The 25455-nt window shown below is 30.0% G+C and overlaps 2 pseudogenes; one reads left to right on the top strand and one right to left on the bottom strand.

Moving 5' to 3' along the window:
• The window catches only part of LOC113373987, a 34009-nt pseudogene extending 33645 nt beyond the window's left edge, over positions 1-364 (top strand).
• Positions 365-1709: 1345 nt separating this feature from the next.
• Positions 1710-24979, bottom strand: LOC113373985 (annotated as a pseudogene).
• Positions 24980-25455: the final 476 nt, after the last annotated feature.

Here is a 25455-nt window from a genome sequence, read left to right as displayed (position 1 = left end):
ATATATATATATGAATTTCAGACAAAGCACATAAAAATCATTATATGACAATACTCATTTTAAGGTCATTTAAAATACTTACGATTTCTTTTACTTAAGTATAAAATTTTTTATATTGGTATAAAATCACACAGGTTTCTGAATTGATTGATAATTTAAAATTGGTTAATTTACCCATTGGTCGAGCCTTACCAGTTTATGAAATGGACCATTGGGAGCAAGTAATACACGATGCTTATCAAAACGGAAGACTGGAGTATAATCGAAGATTAAAGAAAACACATCTTTCAACTGAAGGTAATAATCATATAGATTAATTCTGAAATAATAGTATTGGTTAATTATAGATATAGTTACTCAGTAGGTATACAGACTTACAGCAATAAATGTTTTATTTGCATCATTTTTTCAAATCAATAATTTAATTAATTCTGGTTTCAGAAATGAATGCTTATCGAAAAAAAATGCAGCAGTTACATCAATGTTTTCGGACAGTACGTACGTATCTTTGGTACATTCAAGTTATTCTTGAAGCCAATGTTATGCAACAGTTAGATACTAATTTTAATTCTTTAATATAAGTAGGTAAATCTTCATTTAGCTAGTAATTAATTATTGTAATATGACAAACTATCTAGTCCAATTACCTGCAATAAACTGTGCCTTAAAGAAAAGGCACAATATAATATATTAAATTGTTCATACGACATTATTATAAATCTAATTTATGTTTCTGAAATTGCACAGCACTTATTAGTTATTTATTTTATTTGAAGTTAAAATGATGGAGAAAAGAAATCAATATCTTCAAACAATTTTTAAATCTTCATCATAATAAAACATTAATCTTACTCAAAAATGGCTTAGATAATTTAAAAATAGAATTATTAATTTCCATTTTATATTTTATTCATCCAAATTCTGCACGATCATTAACAATACATTACATTACCCATATGCGAAATTACTATAATTGTGAATTTTTCAATTACAATATATTTGGTACACATAATTTTTCATATAAATTAATATAATTTGAATTGTATATAACTTAACTAATTTATGAATTACTTCCATTATTATTTATGTACTACTATATTAGTTGTAATTTTATATTATTAGTTAATACTTAAATAAGTTAATACTCAATTATACTTATACTTTAAACAATCCAAAAATTAATATCACAACTAGTAATGTGTCAATTCGAATCAAATGATTCAGTGCCTGCTTAATAATACAAATTAAAATGAAATATTAGTTATTTATAATCAAATCAAATGCAGCACCACCTTCTGCCATCTAATTTTAGATTGAAAATGAACCGAATCAACCAAGTATATATATATATATATATATAATATATATATATATATTGTATGTATGTATATATATGTATATATATATACTTTTTAAATATTGATTCACTTTGGGTTGTATCTTGAATAATTATCAAATGGTAATTCAATATTTTAAAATTACCTGTATAGATCAATTTGTATTTACAAATGTTAAATTTATTGGATATTGAAAGTAGTTTGTAACAAATTGTCACATGGGCATTTTTTTCTTGCAAAAGGTGAATCAGGATAATATCGAATTAGCACAGAACTAAACTTGATTTTGAGTTTAAAATTGAATCATATTTAGAGTATGTACTAATACTTATCTGCCAGCATTAAAAAATATTTTCCGAACCATTGGATATTTTATTGGCCTGTAATATTAGCTCTCTGTCTTGGAACGCTAAAAGAAAAAAAAAAAAAAAAATATATATATATATATATATATATATATATATCAGGGTGGTCCTTAATATGAACATTTTCGAATTTCCTTGCTCCCAAGGGCTCAAATGGTTCCAAATTGATAAAAAACAAATCTCTGAAAGTTTTAGCTCTTAGTATTAACTTTTAGATAGAGCTCAAATTCAATCAAACATTGTATGGAAATAGCATGAAAAAAATTTTGAAAATTAAAAAAAAAATTTTTTAGGTGTTAGCGACAAATGAATTAAAAGTGAAAATTTGTATCATTTTTTATTGAAAATTCGACGCTCTGCATAATTTTTGAAAATTTTTTCATGCTATTTCTATACAAAACTTTGATTGAATTGCGCTCTATCTAAAAGACAATATTAAGAGCAAAAACTTTCAGAGAATTGTTTTTTATCAATTTGGAACCATTCGAGCCCTTGGGAACAAGGAAATTCGAAAATGTCCATATTAAGGACCACCCTAATATAATATATATATATATATATATATATATATATATACGAGTATATAAATATATATATATATATATATATATATATATGTTAAAGTAGTTAATTTTGATGTTGAGAAATATGAGTAAGTTCTTCAAGGGCATACATCAAATAAAAGGCAAAGATTTAGAAGTTAATCTTTAATTTTTCCATTGGAAAAATTAAAGATTAACTTCTAAATCTTTGCCTTTTATTTGATGTATGCCCTTGAAGAACTTACTCATATATATATATATATATATATATTATATATATATATATATGATAAAAATTGTTTCTTGGGCATCCATCCAATAATTAAAAAAACAGTTTTAATGCAAAATGTTTTAATTAGAGAACATACGTTTCGGGTCCAGATTTGACCCATCTTCAGTGCTACAAATAAATATATCAGGGTTACAAATTAAAACAATATAAAAAATAATATAAAAGATACATAATTACAGACAAAAATAAGTAGAAACAATGTATATGAAAAGTATATATGAAAAACAACATAAAATAAACAAATGTAAAGAAACTCACCATACAAATAAATTTTTTTTTTTAATTATTGGATGGATGCCCAAGAAACAATTTTTATCATATTATTTCACCATCTGAAGAAAAACCTCTCGCTTTATATATATATATATATATATATATATATATATATATATAAGATTCACTTTCAAGAGATAGTTTGCAGATATTTGTCTTATTTTTATGAATGTGTTAATGTAAGATCAGAACACAACCTTTTGCACAACTCTTAGTTAATTTTTTAACAAATAATTAGAGTACTTATTCTTTCTTTAAGTATTTACATCTATTTATTTTCGAAATTTCTATTTTTGTTTTTGTTTCTTTTACATACTTCTTAAACCTACTAGTCCTACACTAAACACTAAACCTACCAAGGCCGGTCAAAATGACAGTTTCAAATTTTGTGTATATCTTAGACATTTTTAAACGTTAAAATACCAATATGACAATTCTTAAAACATACTAATATTTTTCTCACTCTTTGATTTTAATTATTTCTTCTATTTTGCGAAAAAAAAAATTGTTATGTGGCCTAACTACCGCGGTCGGTCAATTTGACCGCTGGAAAATAATGTTATTTGGGGAGTTGTTTCCGGCAAAATGTAGGTGCAGATTTATACAAAATATACCAAATAAACCAGACAAATCTAGAATAAAGTTCTGGGCGGAGCGTGAAATCAATAGTAAACTAGTTGGTATTGATATTTTGCCTTGAGGCAAGTTACAAGAACTTCCCGATATGTGTAAATAATCGACATAATCAATAAAAAATATTAATTTATGTATGATTAGAAGTATTCCGAGTGGATTTATTACACATGATTGAAAACGAACGAAGTCGTTAACTCGCAGTATTTTCTAAAAGCTAATTTTCAAAAATCAGCAATTTTTATAATTGAACCAGTTTCTGTAGGACTTTAATGGCTTAGTATGTTCAATAAGACTAAGTACTCTATCGTTATACCAAATAAATCGTCTAATTTTAATTTTAACAAACATCAAAAAACTACTCATTTTTTCAAACTTTGATAAATTTTTAAAATTAAACTGCTAGTCGTAAGGCCGTGATATTTCAGTAAGTTCTATAAGACCATGATATACATCGCCAAAAAGTTCCATAAAAAACGGCTAATTTTCACCTAAAACTAATCAGTATCATTCCTAACTACTAACTACTATCTTTCAAACAGTTTTTAATTTTTTAAAAAGCTACCGGTTCGGTAGCATGAATTTAAATGTGGACGAAGCTTAACATTTTTTTCCAAACTACAAAGAAACGGCTCGGCAGGTCGAAAGGTCTAATTTTTGTGTGGACGAAAAACTTTCAAAACTAGTGGGGTGCATGGCATCGTGCCTTAAGGCAAATTGCTGGAACTTCCCGAACCGTAACGAAATGATATTGTAATATTGTCTAATTTATAAAAGTTATATGAACTGAATTGCAAAGTTGAAATTATTTATTTAAAGTATATTAAAACAGAATTAAAACTAAAGTCTGAATTATTTTCGATATACAAAAACAATTTTTTTTTTGAAAAAATGTTTTTTTTTATTTCCAAAAGCAATTATTTTGTTGAAACAAACAGAAAGAACTTTGAGTAATTCAAATCGGACGCTTAGTTCTCTCAAAAACTGCCATTTTTTGCAAATTTAGCTCTGTATCTTCGAAACGGCTGGACCTGCCTTTGCTAGAAACTAATCACCTCTTCTCCCAATCATTACAAATTGAATAATTTTCAGATCATTCTAATCGGATACTCCGTTCTCTCAAAAACTCGATTTGTATTTTCTGCACTCTTTGCTCCGTATCTCAGTAACGGCTGGTCCTGCCTTTGCCAAAAACTAATCAGCACATCTCCCTATGAATAGGAATCGAATGTTTTTTGAACCATTCAAATCGGTTGATCCGTGCGCCCGAAAACGTGAACGAAAAAATGCGGACATACAAAACACACACACATCCATTTTTTCTGAGGTATGCCAAAATGTTCAGAAACCTTCAAAACGTCGAGAAATGGAAAAATTCTTATTTTCGTTTTTCGGCGCATTACTATAACTGCCCTAAGGGAAGTTAAAAATAACTAGTTGGCATTGGTATTTTGCCTTGAGGCAAGTTACATGAACTTCACGATTTGTGTAAATAATCGACTAATTCATGATAGATAAATTAATTCATGAGTAGTTAAAAGTATTCGAAGTGGATTTATTATACATTATTAAAAATCGAACACGTCAACCCGGTCGAAATATTTTTTAAAAGCAAATTTTCAAAAATCAATAATTTTTATAATTGAGCCAGTTTTTTTGTAGAACTTTAATGTTTATTAAGAGTTACTCCATCTATCGTTATACCAAGTAAATCGTTAAATTTTAATATTAACAAATGTCGAAAAAACTACTCATTTTCTCAAACTTTGATGAATTTTTAAAATTAAACTACTTGTCGTAAGGCCGTAATATTTCAGTAAGTTCTATAGGACCATGATATATATCGCCAAAAAAAGTTCCATGAAAATCAGCTTAAATTTTTTTTTCAACAGTTAATTACAAAAAAACGGCTCGGTAGACTTTCACCTAAAACTAATCAGAATCATTCCCAACTAATATCTTTCGAACAGTTTTTGATTTTGTAAAATCGATTCGGTAGTATGAGCATAAATGTGGATGAAAAGTTTTTTTTTTCATTTATTTATTTACATATATACATTATTTTCAAATCTCAGTCAGATAGAGGTGCCTGGTATGAGAGATTATGAAAAATAGTTAAAGTTCAACACTTTTTTCCAAATTACAAAGAAACGGCTCGGCCGATCGTCGCACAAAACTGAGAAACGATAATCCTCATCGAGATACATCAAATGGTTTTTAAATTTCTGGAATCGGTTCAATAGTTTTTGAGCAAACCTCGATGAAAGTTCTAATTTTGACAAATGTCAAAAAGACCATTTAAATTTTTGCAAACTTTGACGAATTTTTAAAGCTAAACGAGTTGTCGTAGGGCCATAATATTTTAGTATGATCTAGAAGACTATGGTAACTACCGTCAAAAAAATAATCATAAAAATAGTCGATTTTTTTTTTAAACTTTATTACAAGAAAACGGCCCAGCCGATCTATACCAAAAATTAATCAGCACGATTCCCAACCAATATCTTTCGAACAGTTTTTGAATTTTCAAAATCGATTCAGAATTGCGGGCTGAAACGTAGACGAAATTTTTTTCACTTTTCTGCGATTTATAAAGAAACGGCTTGACCGATCGTCGCACAAAACTGGCAAACTACAAATAGCCCTCATCGAGATACATCGAATGCCTTTTAAATTTTTAAAATCGGTCCATCCGTTTTTGAGAAAACGCCGATTTACGGCAAAAAATCTGTTCACACACACACATACTTTTTCGAAATTTGGTCTCATTCGATTCAAACGTCGAGAAAACATGAAATTAGCGAATCTGATTTTTTGATAAAAACATTAACTCCTCCTTCGGGAAGTTAAAAATCGAAATTTAAAAATAATTTTTTATTGTTTTCCCTAAAAACAAATCCTTTCTTCACAAGCAAAATGTTTTTTGAATCGTTGGAATCGGATGTTTTGTGCAACTGCAATTTTTACACTATTAGCTCCTTATCTGTGAATTTTGGCCTGTCCTTGCCAAAAATTAATCACAACTAAGGTTTGTCGGTTTTCAAAAACCGGCTTTTGAAAACCGATAATCCCTAGCACTAATCCCCATAAGTAGGGATCGAAAATCAAATGCTTTTTGAATCAAACATTTGCGGTACACCCGAAAACCTCGACGAAAAATTGTATTCACACATACATACATACATACACCAATTTTTCTGGAGTATGTCCAAATGCTCAGAAACCTCAAACAATTTCGATTTTTAGACGATTACCATAACTTACGGGAAGTTATGAATTAGTTCACAAGACTCATTCCGGTAAAATCGAATGAATAAACTACTTTGTTCAAATTACAAACTCAGAAAAAAATTACTACTTAAGGCAAATCTTGGGTATTCCAAAACACCGATAATTTCTTAAAATGATTATGTACGTTGCTAAATAATGTTCTATATTTATTTTATATGTAATTGCGATTATTCTTCATAATAGAACTGTTTTAGCCCTTTCACTTTCCTACTCTACCATCTTTAAAGTCAGATTTTTATTACATATGCTGTAAATACTACATTTACTAATTACGATTAACGTCTTGTTCTGGAAGTTAAAAAATGAATACTTACCGAACTTGTATAATTCGTCTATGATCTGATGGATGCACAAGATCTTGCCTTTGACTCCAATCAAATTCTTTTTCCTCCATTCTACGTTTTCTTCTGTCAATATATGTAACAACACAACTTGCTGGAAGCCAAATTAAAGCTGTGACTAGAATAACTGTTCCAACTATATTATCCCTCAAGAACAGTAGCACTTTATTTATGTTTATATCTTCTATTATGTCCCAAAAGCGTTCAACAACATCTTGTACCGTTTTTTCACATAGTCCCTGGAATATATATTTAGTCTTGAATTTGATGTTGATATAATATATTTAATTTGAGTTAAAAAGTCGGTCGTTACATCAATAAAAATAGTATGAGAGTTTTTAGAGATTTATTTAAAATCCATACGTTTCGGCTAGCATCTTAGCCTTCATTCAGTGGCAATCAATTTAACTATAAAAATTAAAACTAAATAAATAATATGTAAGAAATTTCATAGGAAAAATAATAATAATAATAATAAAACACTTATAATTTTGTATCCTAATATATGATATCCTTATGAAAACATTAATCCCAGATGGTAAAACACACAAATGAACATGATTACATAAAAAGTTGTCGAAACTATGTATTTACTGTACGGAGTTTAAGATAGAAATGCCACATTGTTTTTGAAGCAGTTTTTAACATGTGTTCAAATTTTACGAGAAATTTAAAAGGCGATGGTCGTTTCTTTAGAAATTTGACACACTATTTAGGAATCACGTGTTTGTTTCGTTCAGGGCTGTAGTGTCAAATCGTTTGTTTATGACCCTGTCGTTATGCAATTGCAAAAATAACCCCTCGAATCTTCTTTTAATTACGTTGTCTTCAGAATGTAAAATTTTTGGGTTGAAAAAATCTATATTATGATTTAAATTATTTATATGTTCGGTTAACATGGTTTTGAATTGTTTAAGATTTTTTGAATTATTTTTGTGTTGATGAAGGCGCTTACTCAGGTTTTGGCTAGATTCTCCGATAAAAAAGAGCTTTTGTTTAGACATATGTGGAAATCAAGTGAGCTATGAATTTGAGAGAAATATGATCATGACATTTTGTAAAGTTTGATAATCAACAAAATTTAATATATATTTTTATACATGGAAATATCTTTTTTTATATGTTTATTTCCATTAAACAATTTCTAGCTGAAACACTAATGGACAAGTTGATGTAATTTACACTGATTACAATAAAGCTTTTGTCAAAATTGATCATAACATTCTTCTTACTAAATTATCATTACTATTTTTTTTTAAACTATTACAAATTATTTACTTATTGTTAGTTTAATTATTGCAATTGACAGAATATTCCACTAGAATGAAGTCTAGGATGTACATATCTAAAAGAAGGAAATACGAATGTCGAAATTAAATACAAAGCATGAATGTTGGCATTCGTATTGAATTCTCCTAGATATGATTTTTAAATATATTATTTTTTTCGTTTAATTATTTTAAATGTGTTTTTAGATACTGATTATCAAAAATTGCTGAATGATGACACACAATCCGTATCGAAACGTATATTATAAATAAATATGTTTATTTATTTGTTTTCTTTTATTTACGATTGGCGGAAAATCAATATTCAAGATATGTCTCAACGTCGAAAGAAAAATCTAATTATTATATATAGATATATAATAATCACTTTTACAATACCTTATTACAAAAGCCTTGAATACAAGGTGTACCATCTGGCAAAATATCTTGTGGATCAACAGGAAAACATGTTTCGTTCATACTCATCCTGCAACAACGTTTACAAGCGTCTCCAACTAAATAATAAAATATGAAATAATTATTTTAATTTTTTTAACAAAAGCTAAATTATTAGCAAGTTATTAATGGATTCATATGTAATCTTATAAGCATAACAAATCATCTGTTATTTTTGTGCGTGTATAAATTACTCTAAATTTTCATCCTCTCATCAGAAACCTCTATTTTGTACGGAAATTTAGTATAGTAATTATATTATTTTTATTCTCGATTTATTTCAGAAAACATTTTTTACTGAACCCTGATTCAGATTTTTCAATTCAATGAAAGTGCTTAATTTTTTATTGTGGGTTTTATTTTTTATTTTTTTCACGGGTTGATCACCCCCGACAATTTTTCGAATTTTTTGAAGACTTTTTCTTTATTTTTTTACTACTTTTAGATACTACGAAATTGAATGGTAAATATTAATATAAAAATTAATGTAAATATAGAGTGGAGCGGAGTTTAAAGGTCTACTTTAATTTACGGTATTTAATTGTTTTCGGCTATGCATTGACATTTTTACCTTAGATGCGAAAGATTTTTTATATAACATCTATAAAAAATTACATGGGGCTGGGGTGAAAAGAACCAACATACGCAGGCAAAGATGTGAAAAATAAGAAAATAGTAAATGGGAAAAATAAGTAAATAAAGGTATATTAAGTTAAAAAATGAATTTTACAAGAGATAAATTAAATAGGTAGTTGTTCTAACTTTGCTCATGAATTTTTAGGTATAATCTTTGTAAAAATTTGTCATTTGAAATTGGTATTTAGTATTGGCGAAACAATATAGCTTTTTCTTCGGAAAATCACTTATAATTAAAAATTAAACATTGGGTAAGTTTTTCCCATATGGGGTAAACAGGAATAGATTAGTTCAAGGCGGAACTAGTTGAAAGTGGCATTTTTCCTTAAGGCAAGTTACATAAACTTCCCAAAATGTATTATAATTGACTTAATCAACCAAAATTGAGATTTAGATTTTTCTATAAAATTTTCAACTGCACGATTACATAAATCATGTGCGTAGTCATTGATATTGTTTAATGATTTAGTTAATGGTAACATTTTTGATACAGCTAGAACCAGCTCACTAAATATTTTACTAATTCCAAAGCCATTTCTAATTTCTAATGACTTGGCCGATTTTCTCGCAAATCTAATCGCGGCTCCTCCTTCTCGAAATTATTCCAAAGGCTTTTAAATTTGTGAAATTCTAATTTTGACTCATCACATCAAAAAAGAGGATTTTGTCACAAATTTTGAGTATCATATTTTTCTACAAATTTTTGAAATTAACGAGTTGTCGACGTAATATTTTTGAAAAAAAAATTCAACCATTAATTCCTTGACGCCTCAGAAGCGTCGCAAGGAATTCGGCCCAAAAACAAATAAGACGCGTCAGAGGCGTCGCATAGTTATCGGTCCAAACACGAATAGGATCCCTCAGAGTCGTCGCAGGGTTATCGGCCCAAATACGAAGAGGTACAGATTTTCACAAATAGCACTTATATATACAAAATCATAGGAAATTTGTTATTTGTACCGTTTAGAACATTGATCAAAGTTATTTATGACCCTACGAGCGACCGACCATGGTGTCGTTTCGGACCCGCACATTTTGGATATTAGCTCGTAAGGGAAGGGGTTAATTACGAAAAAACAGCTTTGCCGATCTCTGTTCAAAACTAATCAGCACGATTATCAAATATTCTTCGAATAGTTTTTTTAATTTTTAAAATCGATTCATTATACTTTTAAAATGTGAACAAAAAATTTTCACTTTTCTGCCAATTACAAAGAAAGGCTCGGCCAATTGTCGCAAATTTTGGCAAATTTTTAAAATTAAATTATTTAAAAAGCCGTAATATTTTAGTATGTTCTAGAAGACCATGATATCTATCGTCAAAAAAGCTTCATAAAAATCGTCGAAAAAATATTTTTCAACAGTTATTTATAAGAACACGTGCCAGCGGATTTTTACCAAAAACAAATCAAAATATTACCGCTAAGAGAAATGAAAATTGATATTGCCCTCTTATCAGAACCTTACAAACAACTAACAGATATGCCATGAGAAACGGACAGTACCACCAAAGCTGTTATTTGGTCCTGTGACACTAAACACATATTCTAATATCTAACACATATTCTAATATTGTCTAGGCTCATAAGTAAACTTATGAGTTTTTTGGTAGATGACAGTTTTCATTTGTTTTCAAGGCCAAACAATGCCTCAAATATTTTCAATTTCAAACAATGACATGTCGTTGTTTGCATTATTTTCCATTTATTTCTATAATATTGCTATATTTTTATAATCGCATACATTCTAATAAGTTCCCTTAACAAACTTCAGAAAGATTTATCAAAATCCGAATAATCGTTCAGGAGAAGTATATTTACATACATCAATACAGAAAAATTTAATATATAAGATATATATATATATATATATATATACATATATATGTAAATATATATGTGTATATATGGCATCCTCAGTCGCCGGATGAGTTGCTGTGGGACGAGTTGGACAGGAAAGTAAGAAAATTGCAACCAAATAATACGAAACAGTTTCGGACGTTCCTACTGAATCGTTGAAAAAAAAAATAACGACGGAACCATTGAATACATTGATCGAAAAGATGCCCGGATTATACGCTGCTGTTATACGAGCAAAAGACGGATATTTCGAAAACTCAAAAATATGGATACATATTTGCGTGTGTCTTTGTGAGTTGACATAAAAAAGTAAGTCGGGTTTTCCTTCCTGACGATATAACTCCAGAACGCACGAACCGATTTCGACGATTTTGCATTCGTTGGAAAGGTCTCGGGCTCCGCAAGGTTTATAGCTAAGAAAATTGACAAAAAATTTCAACAGAAAAGCAGAAAACATTTTTTCTTTTTTACATACGGCATCATCTCTGATATTTAGCATGTACTACAAACTAATATTTTTTGTTTCACTGCTACTCATTTGTTTGACAGCTACTCACTGTTCTCTGCTCAGTTAATTTCATGTGACAAACCGGCATTGTGTTCACTGTGAAATTGTGCAAAAAAGTAAAAAAATTAGTTATTCGTTTCCTAACATTTCAATTGGAAACCATCAAATCAATCACGTGTATTGTGCAAATTTTTATTCAATTTCAACAGCAGGCAATTTTTTTCTTCATCTTTTAATCACCAAACGAAATGTTACATAAAATGAAATCATCTGGTGGTGAAACGGAGTTCGCCCGGTTTGCTAGTTTTGTATAAACAATTATTAGTTTTTCATAAATATTGATAGGGTAGGGCGGGGCTAGTTGAGCATAGGGGCAAGTTGAGCAATCGAAATATCTCGAAAACTATTCGCCGTTTAGGCATTATATGGCGGAAAGATAGAGGCTTGGGAGAAATAAACATCCCGCGATCGCTAGTGGCCGCTGGACAAATGACTGAGGCTCAATGGCGTTTTGTTTATTTTGAAACCAAAACGTAAAAAAGTAATTCATCACGAGTTTTCGTCTGGTTTAGTCAAATGTCATTTATTTTTAATCAGGTAAATGTTATTTTTCCATATGATTATAGTACTTTTAATATGTACAGAGATTCTGGGTATAATTCTCACCGTTTTTTTATAAACTCACTTTTATTTTGAAATTCCGAGTTGGGGTTAGTTGAGCATAGTTGCTAAACTTGTTCTGTCACTAAGACAATTACCATTAACTTCCAGAAATTAATTTTTAGATTTAAGTTACTCTCTGAGTAATAATATAAAGAAATAATGATTTTAAACAAAAATACTGAATATAATGGTAAAACAATTCCTAAGATACGGTTGATTCTACTTTTGGTTAATTATTCAAAGAAAATTACTATAAGTTTTGTTTTCTCTGTCAATAAAGACTATAAATATAGAACTGGTTGTTAAAAACTTATTTGATTTCATCACTTATCGACATTGATCCTTTGATTTCATTACACTTTCTCGGTGCTCAACTAGCCCTATCTATGGGGTACATTGAGCATACTTGACTTTTTGCATTTAAACAGCTGTAGCTTTTAAATTTTACTTATTACCAAAAAATAGTATTAACACTTGTGTTAAGCCATAAACAACAAATCCATTAAGCCGTATAGGAATTTATTGAGACTTTTCATTGAGGAGCTACATCCGTTTAAGTAAAAACTTGCTCAACTAGCTCCGCCCTACCCTAATGAACTATGATTAATTAAACTCGTAAACGTTTCTAATCTTGATTTAACTTATCGCATACATATAATTTAAATAAACAAAATAACAATCACCAATAAACAATGAAATGTATTAAAAATGTTGTATACTCACTGATGTCGCACATGCAACTTTGTAATGCTTGTGTTTCGCAGTATGGAATGCATTTCCCGCTTTGGCATTTTCCACGCTCCAAACAGCCGGTACCATCCATCATGGGTGGAGAACGTGGACACTCAGATGATGTACCCGTGCAACGTGATTCTTGTTCGCATGTGGCGTATTGTGCCTCGCGACATTTCACGCCGGCTGGCATATATTGACAATTCTGGCAACATGGCGAGTTTTTATCACTGTATAGAAAATGAAATTATGATAATTTTTAACATTACCATTATAATGTCAAAACTCTTAACGCTCCGTCGGGCGCTGTCCAAATATGCACAGAATCGGGCGCAATGTATCTATTTTAGTGTATTCTATTTTAGTGTATTTTATATGCTATTAACTTCCCAAAGGAGGAGCTTATGTTTTCATAAAAAAATCCGATTCGCTAATTTTATGTTTTCTCGACGTTTCAAGCCATTATGAATCGAATGAGACCAAATTTGAAAAAAGTATGTGTGTGTGTGTATGTAAACAGATTTTTTGCCGTAAATCCACGTTTTCTCAAAACGGCTGGACCGATTTCAAAAATTTAAAAGCCATTCGATGTGTAGCGGCCTGTCAACACGCATCGCATTTCTACTGGACAGATAGGCTCATCATAGTGACAGCACGGAGGAAACAAAAATAGTGCAAGTGTCAGTTCGGATCTCTCTATTGTTTCTCCCTAGTCTCATTGCCGAAATTTATAATTCTTGAAACTTTTCCTTTTTTTATTTGTAAATACACAAATACCAACTATATTTTATAAATGATCAATATGATTACACATAGTGTTGTCAATACTAATCATACATAAAATAAACCAAGTATAAAATATAATATTTAGTGGAATTTATTGGATGTATCTCGATGAGGACTATCGTTTGTCAGTTTCGCGCTACGATCGGCTGAGCCGTTTCTTTGTAAATCGCAGGAAAGTGAAAAATTTTTCGTCCACGTTTTAGCCCGCAATTCTGAATCGATTATGAAAATTCAAAAACCGTTCGAAAGATATTGGTTGGGAATCGTGCTGATTAGTTTTTGATTGGCCGGGCCGTTTTCTTGTAATAAAGTGTTAATAAAATGTAAAATAAATTTATTTCGACCATTTTTATTATTATTTTTTGACGATAGATACCATAGTCTTCTAGATCATACTAAAATATTACGGCCCTACGACAACTCGTTTAACTTTAAAAATTCGTCAAAGTTTGCAAATTGGTTTCGTTTTTTTGGCATTTGTCAAAATTAGAACTTTGATTAGTAGTAGCGTAAGTTATAGTAACCGCAAAAAATCCAAAATATTTTTTTTTATATATCTTTTTTTTCAAGGGTTTCTCAATATTTTGGCATACCTTAGAAAAAATGGATGTATGTGTGTGTGTATGTGTGTGATTTCGGGAACACGGATCAACTGATTTGAATAATTCAAAAAACATTCGATTCGTATTGATAAGGAGGCGTGCTGATTAGTTTTTGGCAAAGGCATTTCGAATCGTTTCGGAGTTACGGGGCAAAAAGTGCCAAAAACAGTAACTCAGTTTTTAAAAGCAGCTATTAATTCGAAAAAATGTTCAAAATTTCCAAAATATTTCAAAATAAAAAAAACATTTTTTTCCAATTTTTTTTCCCAAAAAGTCAATTTTTTCAATAATTTTAAATTTCTCAAAAAAAAATAAAAAATTTTCAAAGATTAAAAAAAATAATATTTGAAAAAAAATATTTTTTGGTATGGAAAGTTCCAGCAATTTGCCTTAAGGCACGATGCCATACACCACTAGTATTGGTATTTTGCCTTGGGGCAAGTTATATGAACTTCCCGATATGTGTAAATAATCGACTTAATCAATAAAAAAAAATCAATTTATGACTGATTAAAAGTCCGAGTGGATTTATTACACATAATTGAAAATGGACGAACACGTTAACTCGAAGTATTTTCTAAAAGCAAATTTTAGAATTTTAGTATGTTCATTATATTAAGACTAAGTTCTCTATTGTTATACCAAGCAAATGGTCTCATTTTAATTTCAACAAACGTCAAAAAAACTACTCATTTTCTTAAACTTTGATGATTTTTTTTAAATTAAACTACTTGAAGTAAGGCAGTAATATTTCAGAAAGTTCATAAGACCAGGATATATATCGTCTAAAATAGTTCCATAAAAATCGATTTAAATTTTTTTTCCACAGTTAATTGCAAGAAAATGTCTCGGTAGATTTTCACCTAAAACTAATCAGTATCATTCCCAACTAATACCTTTCAAACAGTTTTAGATTTTTTAAAATCGATTCGGTAGTATGAGCTTAAATGTGGATGAAAAGATTAACACTTTTTTCCAAATTACAAAAAAAAACGACTTTGCTGATCGTCGCAAAAAACTGACAAACGATAGTTTTCATTGAAATACCTCAAATGGCTTTTAAATTTCTGAAATCGGTTCTGACGTTTCGACGATGAAAAGGTCTAATTTTGACAAATGCCGAAAAAACGATACTAGTTTTTGCAAACTTCGAGGATTTTTTAAAATTAAACCACTTGTCGTAGGGCCGTAATATTTTAGTAAAGTAAGATTATGGTATCTACCGTCAAAAAAAAACCATGAAAATCGTCGAAAAAAATTTTTTTTTCACTTTATTACAAGAAAACCGATCTTTTCCAAAAACTAATCAGCACGATTCCCAACCAATATCTTTCGAACAGTTTTTGAATTTTCAAAATCGATTCAGAATTGTGGGCTAAAACGTGGACAAATTTTTTTTCACTTTTCTGCGAATTACAAAGAAACGGCTTGGCTGATCGTCGCGCAAAATTGATAAACGCTAGTCCTCATCGAGATACATCGAATGGCTTTTAAATTTTTGAAATCGGTCCGGCCGTTTTTAAGAAAATTTCGATTTATAGCAAAAAATTTGTTCACATACACATACACACACATACTTTCTCCAAATTTGGTCTCATTCGATTCAGAATGGAAATCGTCGAAAACATAAAATTAGCGAATCGGATTTTTTGATGAAAACATAAACTTCTCCTTCGGGAAATTAATAATAAATGAATTGGCGTCTGACAAATATTTAGCAGCGTCAAAAATGTATGGCAACAAAAAATGTGAGTCTGGTGAACCTATTCAAATTCAAAAAAATGAGAATTGGACTGACTAAAATGCTTTCAAAATGTTGAAATGGCACCTATACAAAGTTCTTTCTTGAAATCATTGCTAGCACTAATCCGAAAAACCAACCTAAAATCCGAAGCTTAAAAATATATACTTATAAATATATACTGAAAATGAGAGATAATTTTTATGAATTGTTACGGAGTTTAGCAATAATGGATGATGATTAATTGAGGATTTGTTCTGAAATTTCAACAAAAGCCGGACTTTTTTTTTCTAGTTTACACATGTATCGAACTTCGTGCACATGTGTCGACAAAAAATTGATGAGTGGGATTCAATTGACACCGTAGATTTAAAAAAAAGTTGTGATTTTTTTTAACTTTTCGGAAAAATGAGATTGTTTATATTATCACCAAAAAATCCAGTTTAATAATTTTATATTCTTTTGGCGTTTCAAGTCCTTCTGAAATTGTATGGATGCGCTTGAAGAATGTGAACCTAAGTTTTGATTTCGTCGACAGTTTCTCGAATAAAATGTTCAAGAATTGTAACATAATCTGTCGAGACGTTTTTTTATGATTTGATATATATGAGGTAATGAAAAAACTATTGACGTTGAAGAATATTGAAAACAAAACTCAATACAAGTAATACTTGTGTAAATACCTGCAACGTGCGACGGGGTCTTTGCGTAGATTGCAATTTTTATCACAACACATATCATTGTCTTCAGTTCCCAGTAAACCAGCATCGCACTGCTCTTCGCCTTCAACGCGCAAATTTCCACAAAAGCTTTCTTCCGGTTCCGAAAAACAACGACCGGATTTAGCTTGAAGTACTTTTCGGATTGATCTCAAGCTGCACGGAGAAAATCGCTGGAAAATAATAAGTAGATTGAGCTAAAATTAGGGAAAATTTCCCATTTTCAATAATTTCGATAAATACAGTTATTTAACTTTGACCAATCATAAAATCAACTCAAATTATTTTGAAACTTGAAAATTTATATTTTCCACATGGGAAGAGTGCAAATTTGCCATTTTGTAGTCAAAATGACCAGATGACGCATAGAGATTTCAACACTCAGCCAATTTTCTATACCTAACATTTATACCGCATGTGTTCAAATTGATCGATAATTAAAAACTATTCAAAATTATTCAATTCAGATTGAATTCAATGATTGATTTCGTATGCATAATACTTTATTCGGCTTTCTCATATTGTTAACTTTCCGTAGAGTAAGATATAGTAATGGGTCAAAAATTGAAAATTAAAATGTTTGCATTTCTTCGCGTAATTCCGATTCGCTAATTTAATGTTTTCTCGATGTTTCAAGCCTTCTGGATCGAATGAGACCAAATTTGGAAAAAGTATTTATGTGTGTGTGTGTGTGCGCGTGCGTGTGTGATTTTTTGCCGTAAACCGACGTTTTCTCAAAAACGGCCGGGCCGATTTCAAAAATTTAAAAGCCCTTCGATGTGTTTCGCTGAGAACTATGGTCTCGATGAGAACTAAGTCAGTTTTGTGCGACGATCGGCCAAGCCGTTTCTTTATAAATCGCAAAAAAGTGAAAAATTTTTGTCCACGCTTTAGCCTGCAATTCTGAATCGATTTGAAAATTCAAAAACCGTTCGAAAGATATTGGTTGTGAATCGTGCTGATTAGTTTTTGGTAGAGATCGGTCGGGCCGTTTTCTTGTAATAAAGTGCTAAAAAAATTTTTTTCGTCGATTTTTATTATTTTTATTTTGATGATAGATATACCATAGTCTTCTATGATACTGATTAGTTTTAGGTGAAAATCTACTGAGCTGTTTTCTTGTAATTAACTGTTGAAAAAAAATTTAAGCCGATTTATATGGAACTTTTTTTTGCGATAAATATCATGGTCTTACAGAACTTACTGAAATATTATGGCCTCACGACAAGTAGTTTAATTTTAAATATTCATCAAAGTTTTTTAAAATATAAATTAGACGATTTGCTTGGTATAACGATAGAGTACTTGGTTTTAATGAACATACAAAACCATTTAAGTCCTACGGAAACTAGTTCAATTATAAATATTATTGATTTGTGAAAATTTGCTTTTAAAAAATACTCCGAGTTAACGTGTTCGTTCGTTTTCTAGTTACTAGTTTGAAATATGACTTTAATTACATTATTGTTTTTAAATATTATGGCAAACCATGGAGAACAGTTTTGCTGGGAAAATTTATTTCAGAAGAGGTTTGTAAAAATCGACTGTCTCAACTTTTGTCCAATAGGGGCGAGGGCTTCTAAGAGAGCGCACAATGGCAATAAGTTGTCGAACAAAACGGCAGGTAATGGACCTAAATCAGATCATTCTAACTATGGTAATTAAAGCCTTTAATTTAATAAAAAAACTAGTTGTGTATGGCATAGTGCCTTAAGGCAAATTGCTGGAACTTCCCAAAATGAAATATTAAATATTTTTAAATAGATCATTAGAAATACTGTAACTTATATATGTCTACAGAAAAGTAAATGAACAAAACTTAATCAATCGCATTTGAAATAAAGGACATTGTCTAATATTTATAAAAATTATATAAACTGAATTGCAAAGTCAAAATTATTTATTTGAAGTATATAAGTAAGCTTTAGAACTTTATCCGTACTCCCAAAAATGTAGATAAAAAATTGTATCCATACACATACACACACATCAATTTTTTCTGAGGTATGCCAAAATGTTCAGCAACCTTCAAAACGTGAAGAAATGCAAAAAATTTCAATTTCGATTTTTGAACGATTACTATAACTTACCCTATGGGAAGTTAATAATGGATTTCTTTTTCCTTCACCTAATATAAACGAAATGATGACTTACTTTATTATTAACGTCGTAGCCGCTAACACTATAGGTATACATCAAGAAGCTTCCGCCTTGACTGGCTGAGGGAGAGCATTCGGGAATATCAGGATCATGTTCCGACCCCCAATTATGACCAAACTCATGGGCTGTTACTAAATCAGCTTCTCTCGTTATCACTCTTTGACCATAATGATTTCTACTGCTGCTTAATCCAGAATTAAGATACAATGTGTAGCCATTCTTGAAATATTCTATTAAAAAAAAACAATAATATAAAAAGTAGATATAAAAAAATCAATAAATTGCCAAGAACTGATTGAAATAGTTGAATTGAATTACAATAAAAAATGATCATAATGAATTATCTACAGACACATACAGATATATATATATATATATATATATATATATATATATATATATAGGAATGAATTGTGTTAGTACCTGGCGTGCAAATTCCACCAACAGAGTTTCTTCTAGGTGAACCAACATAAGCTAAACCTAATATCCCACCTTCAAATTTAAGGTCGGTGAAAAGATGAGCTAAGCAAAAATCTTTATGACTGTATTCCCGACTAAAAACCTAAACCAAGAAATTTTTCTAATGTATTTATATATAATGTGATCAGATAGGACGAAATATGAACAGACTTGCAATAATGTCTACAGGTGTCTAATAATTAATAATCATAAATTCTAATTATGAGTTTATCAATATGGTATTGAGTAGATTTGAAACATTATTTGCTATTGGTATTAAAAGATAATGCCTATAATGCATTTCAAAACGTTAAACGTGTTTTTCTCTAAGAACGATTGATCGAAACGGCACCCAAAATAACTACGAGTTTTTTCGTTGAAAATTTAACGATTTTTATCAAATACTCGCCAATCCAACAAAAATCGTTATTTTTAAAATCAACCATGGTATTTAGTAGTTTTAAGCATGTAGGAGAGACTGAGTACGGTTGTGCCATTGTACGATAGTGACATTTGTCATAACACGTAAACTATACTGATTTTGACATAGGGTCAAAGGGAGAAAGATGCAGAATATTTGTTTAAACATGTTCCCCTTATTGCATTCAATCTGCGCCCTATATAAAGATGATTGTTACCGCATTGTTTTGAAAGACTCAAAAAAATTTCTTTGTTCGATTTTTTTAATGATATATGTTTCTTGTATACAGATAGATCACTTTGTTGTTTTGGTGTAGGATTAACATTGGTAGCTTACCGTTTACCAGCAATTAAGTTTTGCGTAGATAATTTAGCACAGCATAACGATTTGTTTTCAAACAAACAAAAATGGACGTTGAGTTGCTACATGTCATTGTATGTCTTATCCTTTTCGGGTAAAGATTGGACAGATAGAGAAAAATTTAACCTAACTAAGACAAAATACGAAGAACAAAAAAATAGAAAATTCAATACAAGAAAAAAAATCATAAATTTCTTGTTAACTTTGTTCAAAAAATGATGTTTTATTATATATTGTTATATTATATCCATAAGCTTTGTTTGAATGAATATGTTGTGTTGTGTTGCGTTACATATTTCTGACCATAAAAATCGCTATAAACCATTTTGGTGTTTATACAGACATTTTTAACATAATTGTAGAACAGTCACAACCGTCCTTGGAGTGTAGACAGTTGTAACCCTCGACCTTTGCTTGTATTCTATTTTATCCATCGTATTTCAGCATCTACACGTAGACAAATGTTCAAATTGCCATTTAATTTACTTTTTTTCAGCTAATTGGTAATTTAACAAAATTATGGCAGATCAAAAAAAGTGGCACAACCGTACGCTTGTTTTAGATCCAAATTTGCAGAAGTTGTTTTAAGTACCGCAGAGCGCCTCCAATTAGGAGCATATCGACAAAATGGCTGTGGTTTTTAATTTTTTCACAATACTTCAATATTTTGTTACTTAAAAGTACAATAAATGATTACTTGTAATATCACTGTTGTAGTTACTATTTCTTACACCCAAAAAAGGATAAAAAACACGTTTTTAAGTTGCAGTGGCGTTACTCCTTAAACAAAATACTTTTTAAACATGGTTCTATCCAGATAATACAAATAAGAAGAAAACCGAGTCCAAATTTACTCTTATTCAGTAGCAAAAAATAATATTTCAACAACAACAAATGTTTGTGAGAAAGAATAATGTTTAATTCTAAAAAAAAACTAAATTAAAAAAATGATGGCGACATCACGCAACGGGTTACATGTGACAATCAAGGGTCAATAACATAAGGGTTAAATGTGACAGTGAAGCAGTTTCTGATGATGGTCATCATTATCTTAATTTAGTTTCTTCAAAACTTTTTAATTCCATTAAAACATTTGAATTATCTGAACTAAGAGCTGTTTATAAATTCTTTTTTTAAATTATTGTTTAAGTAGATAAATTATAGGGGTGTTTTGAAAAATTGTATATAATTTTTTTTGTTAATTTAAGGATGAAATGAATCTATATTTCAAAATTTCATGCATATCGGATCACAGTAAAAAACTCGGAGCCAAAAAGCTCTTATAAATGCATTAATCAGGATCATCATCAGAATATTATTAAGCTTTTCATTTAAAGAGCGTATGTCCTAAATTAAGATAGATAAGAGCATTATAACAAATATTCAAGTATGCATCAAGCTTTCACTTTATACTCATTGGTATTAAATATTGTACGTTAAGTATATTTATGTTAATTGATTAATTCCAATACAACTCTACTACATATATGTTTAAATGTATTTAAAAAAATTTCTAGTAGAGCATAGAATTGTATATGACTGTATTAACTGTAATTTAATTATTTTTTTACATGCACAATAAATATGGTAAAATGCATTCATTAAAATAATATATAATCACTAGTAAAGAAAACATGCAAAATTCTGTTTGATAAACAATTTTGGCAGTTTATGATATTATTATTGCGTTGTTAATTACTATTGGCTAAAGAGTTAGTTGTAATAACAATAAAAATGCACCGAAAGTGCAGATTCCGCCAGGAGAACGAAGTCTCGACGATGCTATGTATCCAAGGCCCAACACATTTTTACCGCTATTGCCAAATGTCTGATGAGTAAATAAATGCGCTAGACAAAACTTTGCATTATCAGCGTTTCTAGAAAATACCTAATTAATTATAAAATTAAATTTTAAATTATAAAAAAATACAAATGCAAAATGATAACATATAAAAAACAATAATAATATTTAAAGCTATATAACGGAAATGTAAACATTGATCCTGTAGAGTACAACTTTGTATTAGTAGAAGCAAAATAAGTTTCAGATTGCTGCGTTCTATATTCTTATACAGTGATTGCTACAATACGTACTATATTCTTATCGATTTACGTATAAAACACATTAAAAAACCCCAAATCAAATTTGGACGGCAAAGGTTTTTTTCATAATCATTCATAATGTCTTTTATGCAAAAGGTTTATGGCAGATCAAAGGTTTATGGCACAACCGTACCCAGTATTAGATCTAAATTTGCAGAAGTTGTTTCACGTGCCGCAGAGCGCCTCCAATTAGACGCACATCGACAAAATGGCTGGGGTTTTTAATCTTTTTTACAATACTTTTTTATTTTGTTAAGTAACAAAGTACAATAAATAACTATGTACTTGTAATATCACTGTTGTAGTTACTTTTTCTTCCATCCGAAAAAGGATAAAAAACACGTTTTTACGTTATAGTGGCATTACCCCTTAAACAAAATACTTTTTAAAAAACGCAAAAAACATCCCACAGATGCTACAGAATACATATGCAAGTCACAGGTTGCGCAATTATACAGTATCGTCTGCGGCCGGCTTAAATCAAATACAATCCATGAAATTTTAGGATTTTCAAGATAAAATAAAAATAAAAATTCAATTACAATACGAGTTTTATTTATATGATGCTATAAATAATTGTTAATAATCATTTATAATGTCTTTTATGCAAAAGTTTTATGATATTTTTCGATACAAAATTGTTGATACAAAATTGTGTGCGACTAGTCTTGTTTTTCTCTGACAAGGAGAGTCTCAGACCTACTACCTACTCTTCTGAGATTTTGATGAAACTTTGCATGGTGAGTTTGTAGTCAAATTTAATATCTTTAAATGTTATAGGCTTGAGCTAAGTGGTTTAATTATAAAAAAGAATTAAAATTGTACGATAAAGTGTTCCGTATCGACGTCTCGGTAGCTTTATTAATAAGAGCGCTTGTCCTGCCTTTTGCGTTCAAAAGTAAGAGAACTAAAATTATCTAGTTCAAATTCCGCCAGAAAAAAAATCTTTTTTTATTTTTTAAAACTTATTTTTATGTTTGAATAGTTAAATATTGCAAAAAATTATTATAACTATTAACCCATTTCAAATAATTTGCAAACAAAAATGATATGTTTGAATCAAATCTATAAGTAGGTGCATATATTATATGTATTTACATTGGATATTAACAATTCTACATATTTTAAATTCTGCTATATGTGACTATAAATTGCACTATAATAAAATTTTGGAAGGCGTATTTGTCGCATATTCAAAACATTATATAATATTATATTTCTCTGTTTCTGGCCTCTAATTTTCGAAAATACAAATATGAGGTAATACATTGTCAAATGTAATTTTGCGCGTCTTTTCCTCTGATTAATTTCTTATTTGTCTAATTCATGTGGTAGTAATTTTGTGGTAGAAATATAAAAAATAAATCATACACTGGCCGGTTTTGAATCCGATCGTTTTTAACTTATTCATCTATATATCGAAACGCAAAAAGTAGGTTAAACGCTCTAACTCAGTGGTTCCTAACCTTTTCAATGTCACTACTTCTGTGAATAAGTATGGGAATTGAGTTAACCCCTAGCTAATTTAAAATAATTAAAACCACACAAATTCGAACAAAAATATGTTTATTATCTAACTAAATTCTAAGAAATTGCACGTTTAGGTAACTAGTAAAGTAAAGTAATATGCAAATCTTGAAGTTAACTCGTATGAAGGTTGAAATTGCTTTGCATTCGCAAATTTGACAATATTAGGTTCGGTTTTACCAACGCGCATCTCAGGTCATGCTCAACATTCAGACGGTTTCTTCGATGATTTTGTCTTATTTATTATTTACTAATTGCTCACTTAGTTGTGTAAACATTGACACATCACCAGCCTGAACTGCGTTGGTAAAGTTCCAATTTGCTCACAAAACTTGCGATTTTATCCTGCAACGTCAAAATATTCGTTTCATTTCCTTGAAATGAAATATTCAGACTCTTAATTTCAGTGAAAAAATGAGCAAGGTACGACATTTTTAGAACAAATGTTTGGTCTTTAATTTTTGCATAATATTTTTTTTTTGTGTTCTCTGATTTTCAAAAAACAATCGAATTTCTTCTCGTAATTCGTAAACCCTACTTTTGCCTCTTGATAACCAACGTACCTCTGTAGGGTACAAAAGAGCATTAAAAGAGGGACCAACTTCATCGCACAAAACTTTGAATAATCTTGAGTTAGTAGCACTGCTTCGAATATGATTAACAATTTTTACTATGTTACTAAACGTGTTTATCAAATCTGGTGGAAGCGTTTTCACAACCAAAGCGTAACGGTGTATCAAGCAATGATAGCCGAAAACTTGAGGAGCAACTTGTTTCACGAGCGCCTGAAAACTTTTGCCGCGAGTAGTAGTGGGCAAAGACTTGCAGAATAAATATTCCTCCTTTACATCATCATCTTTTAATGTATCGTGTAAACACCAATAATTGTGAACACAAAGCAACATCTGTGGACTCGTCCAACTGCAGCGCAAACATAGGACTTTCCTTTATTTCAGAAATAACAGTGGCTAGAATATCGGCACTCATTTCACATATGCGAATTTGAATAGTAGGGTTTGAAAGTGTGATTTGTTTAATCTTAGCTACATGTTGCTCACCAATAACAAGTGTTACTGAATCTAACAAGCAAGATGAGGTCCTCTCCTATAGTGTGTGGTTTTTTATTACGTGCGATGCGATAAGCAATTTTGTATAAAGATTGATGGCATGATTCATTTGCTTTCTGTATATCGCCTGTAGAAACATGCGCAAAGACTTCAGAATCTTCTCCTTTTTCTTAAAAAAAATCTATATTTTTATCTGCGAACTCAGCCGCCACAAGAGAACGCCGTGCTACCGTTTACCGTACTATATTTCTTTATTGCTATTTTAATACTATTTCGTGCCATCCCGTGTTACCCTCCTAGAACTCCATTTTACC

Source organism: Ctenocephalides felis, unplaced genomic scaffold (assembly GCF_003426905.1).
Source record: "Ctenocephalides felis isolate EL2017-DRISC unplaced genomic scaffold, ASM342690v1 CF-g0.4_SCAFFOLD_01604, whole genome shotgun sequence".
NCBI lineage: Eukaryota > Metazoa > Arthropoda > Insecta > Siphonaptera > Pulicidae > Ctenocephalides > Ctenocephalides felis.
This window is presented reverse-complemented; position numbering and strand designations above follow the sequence as displayed.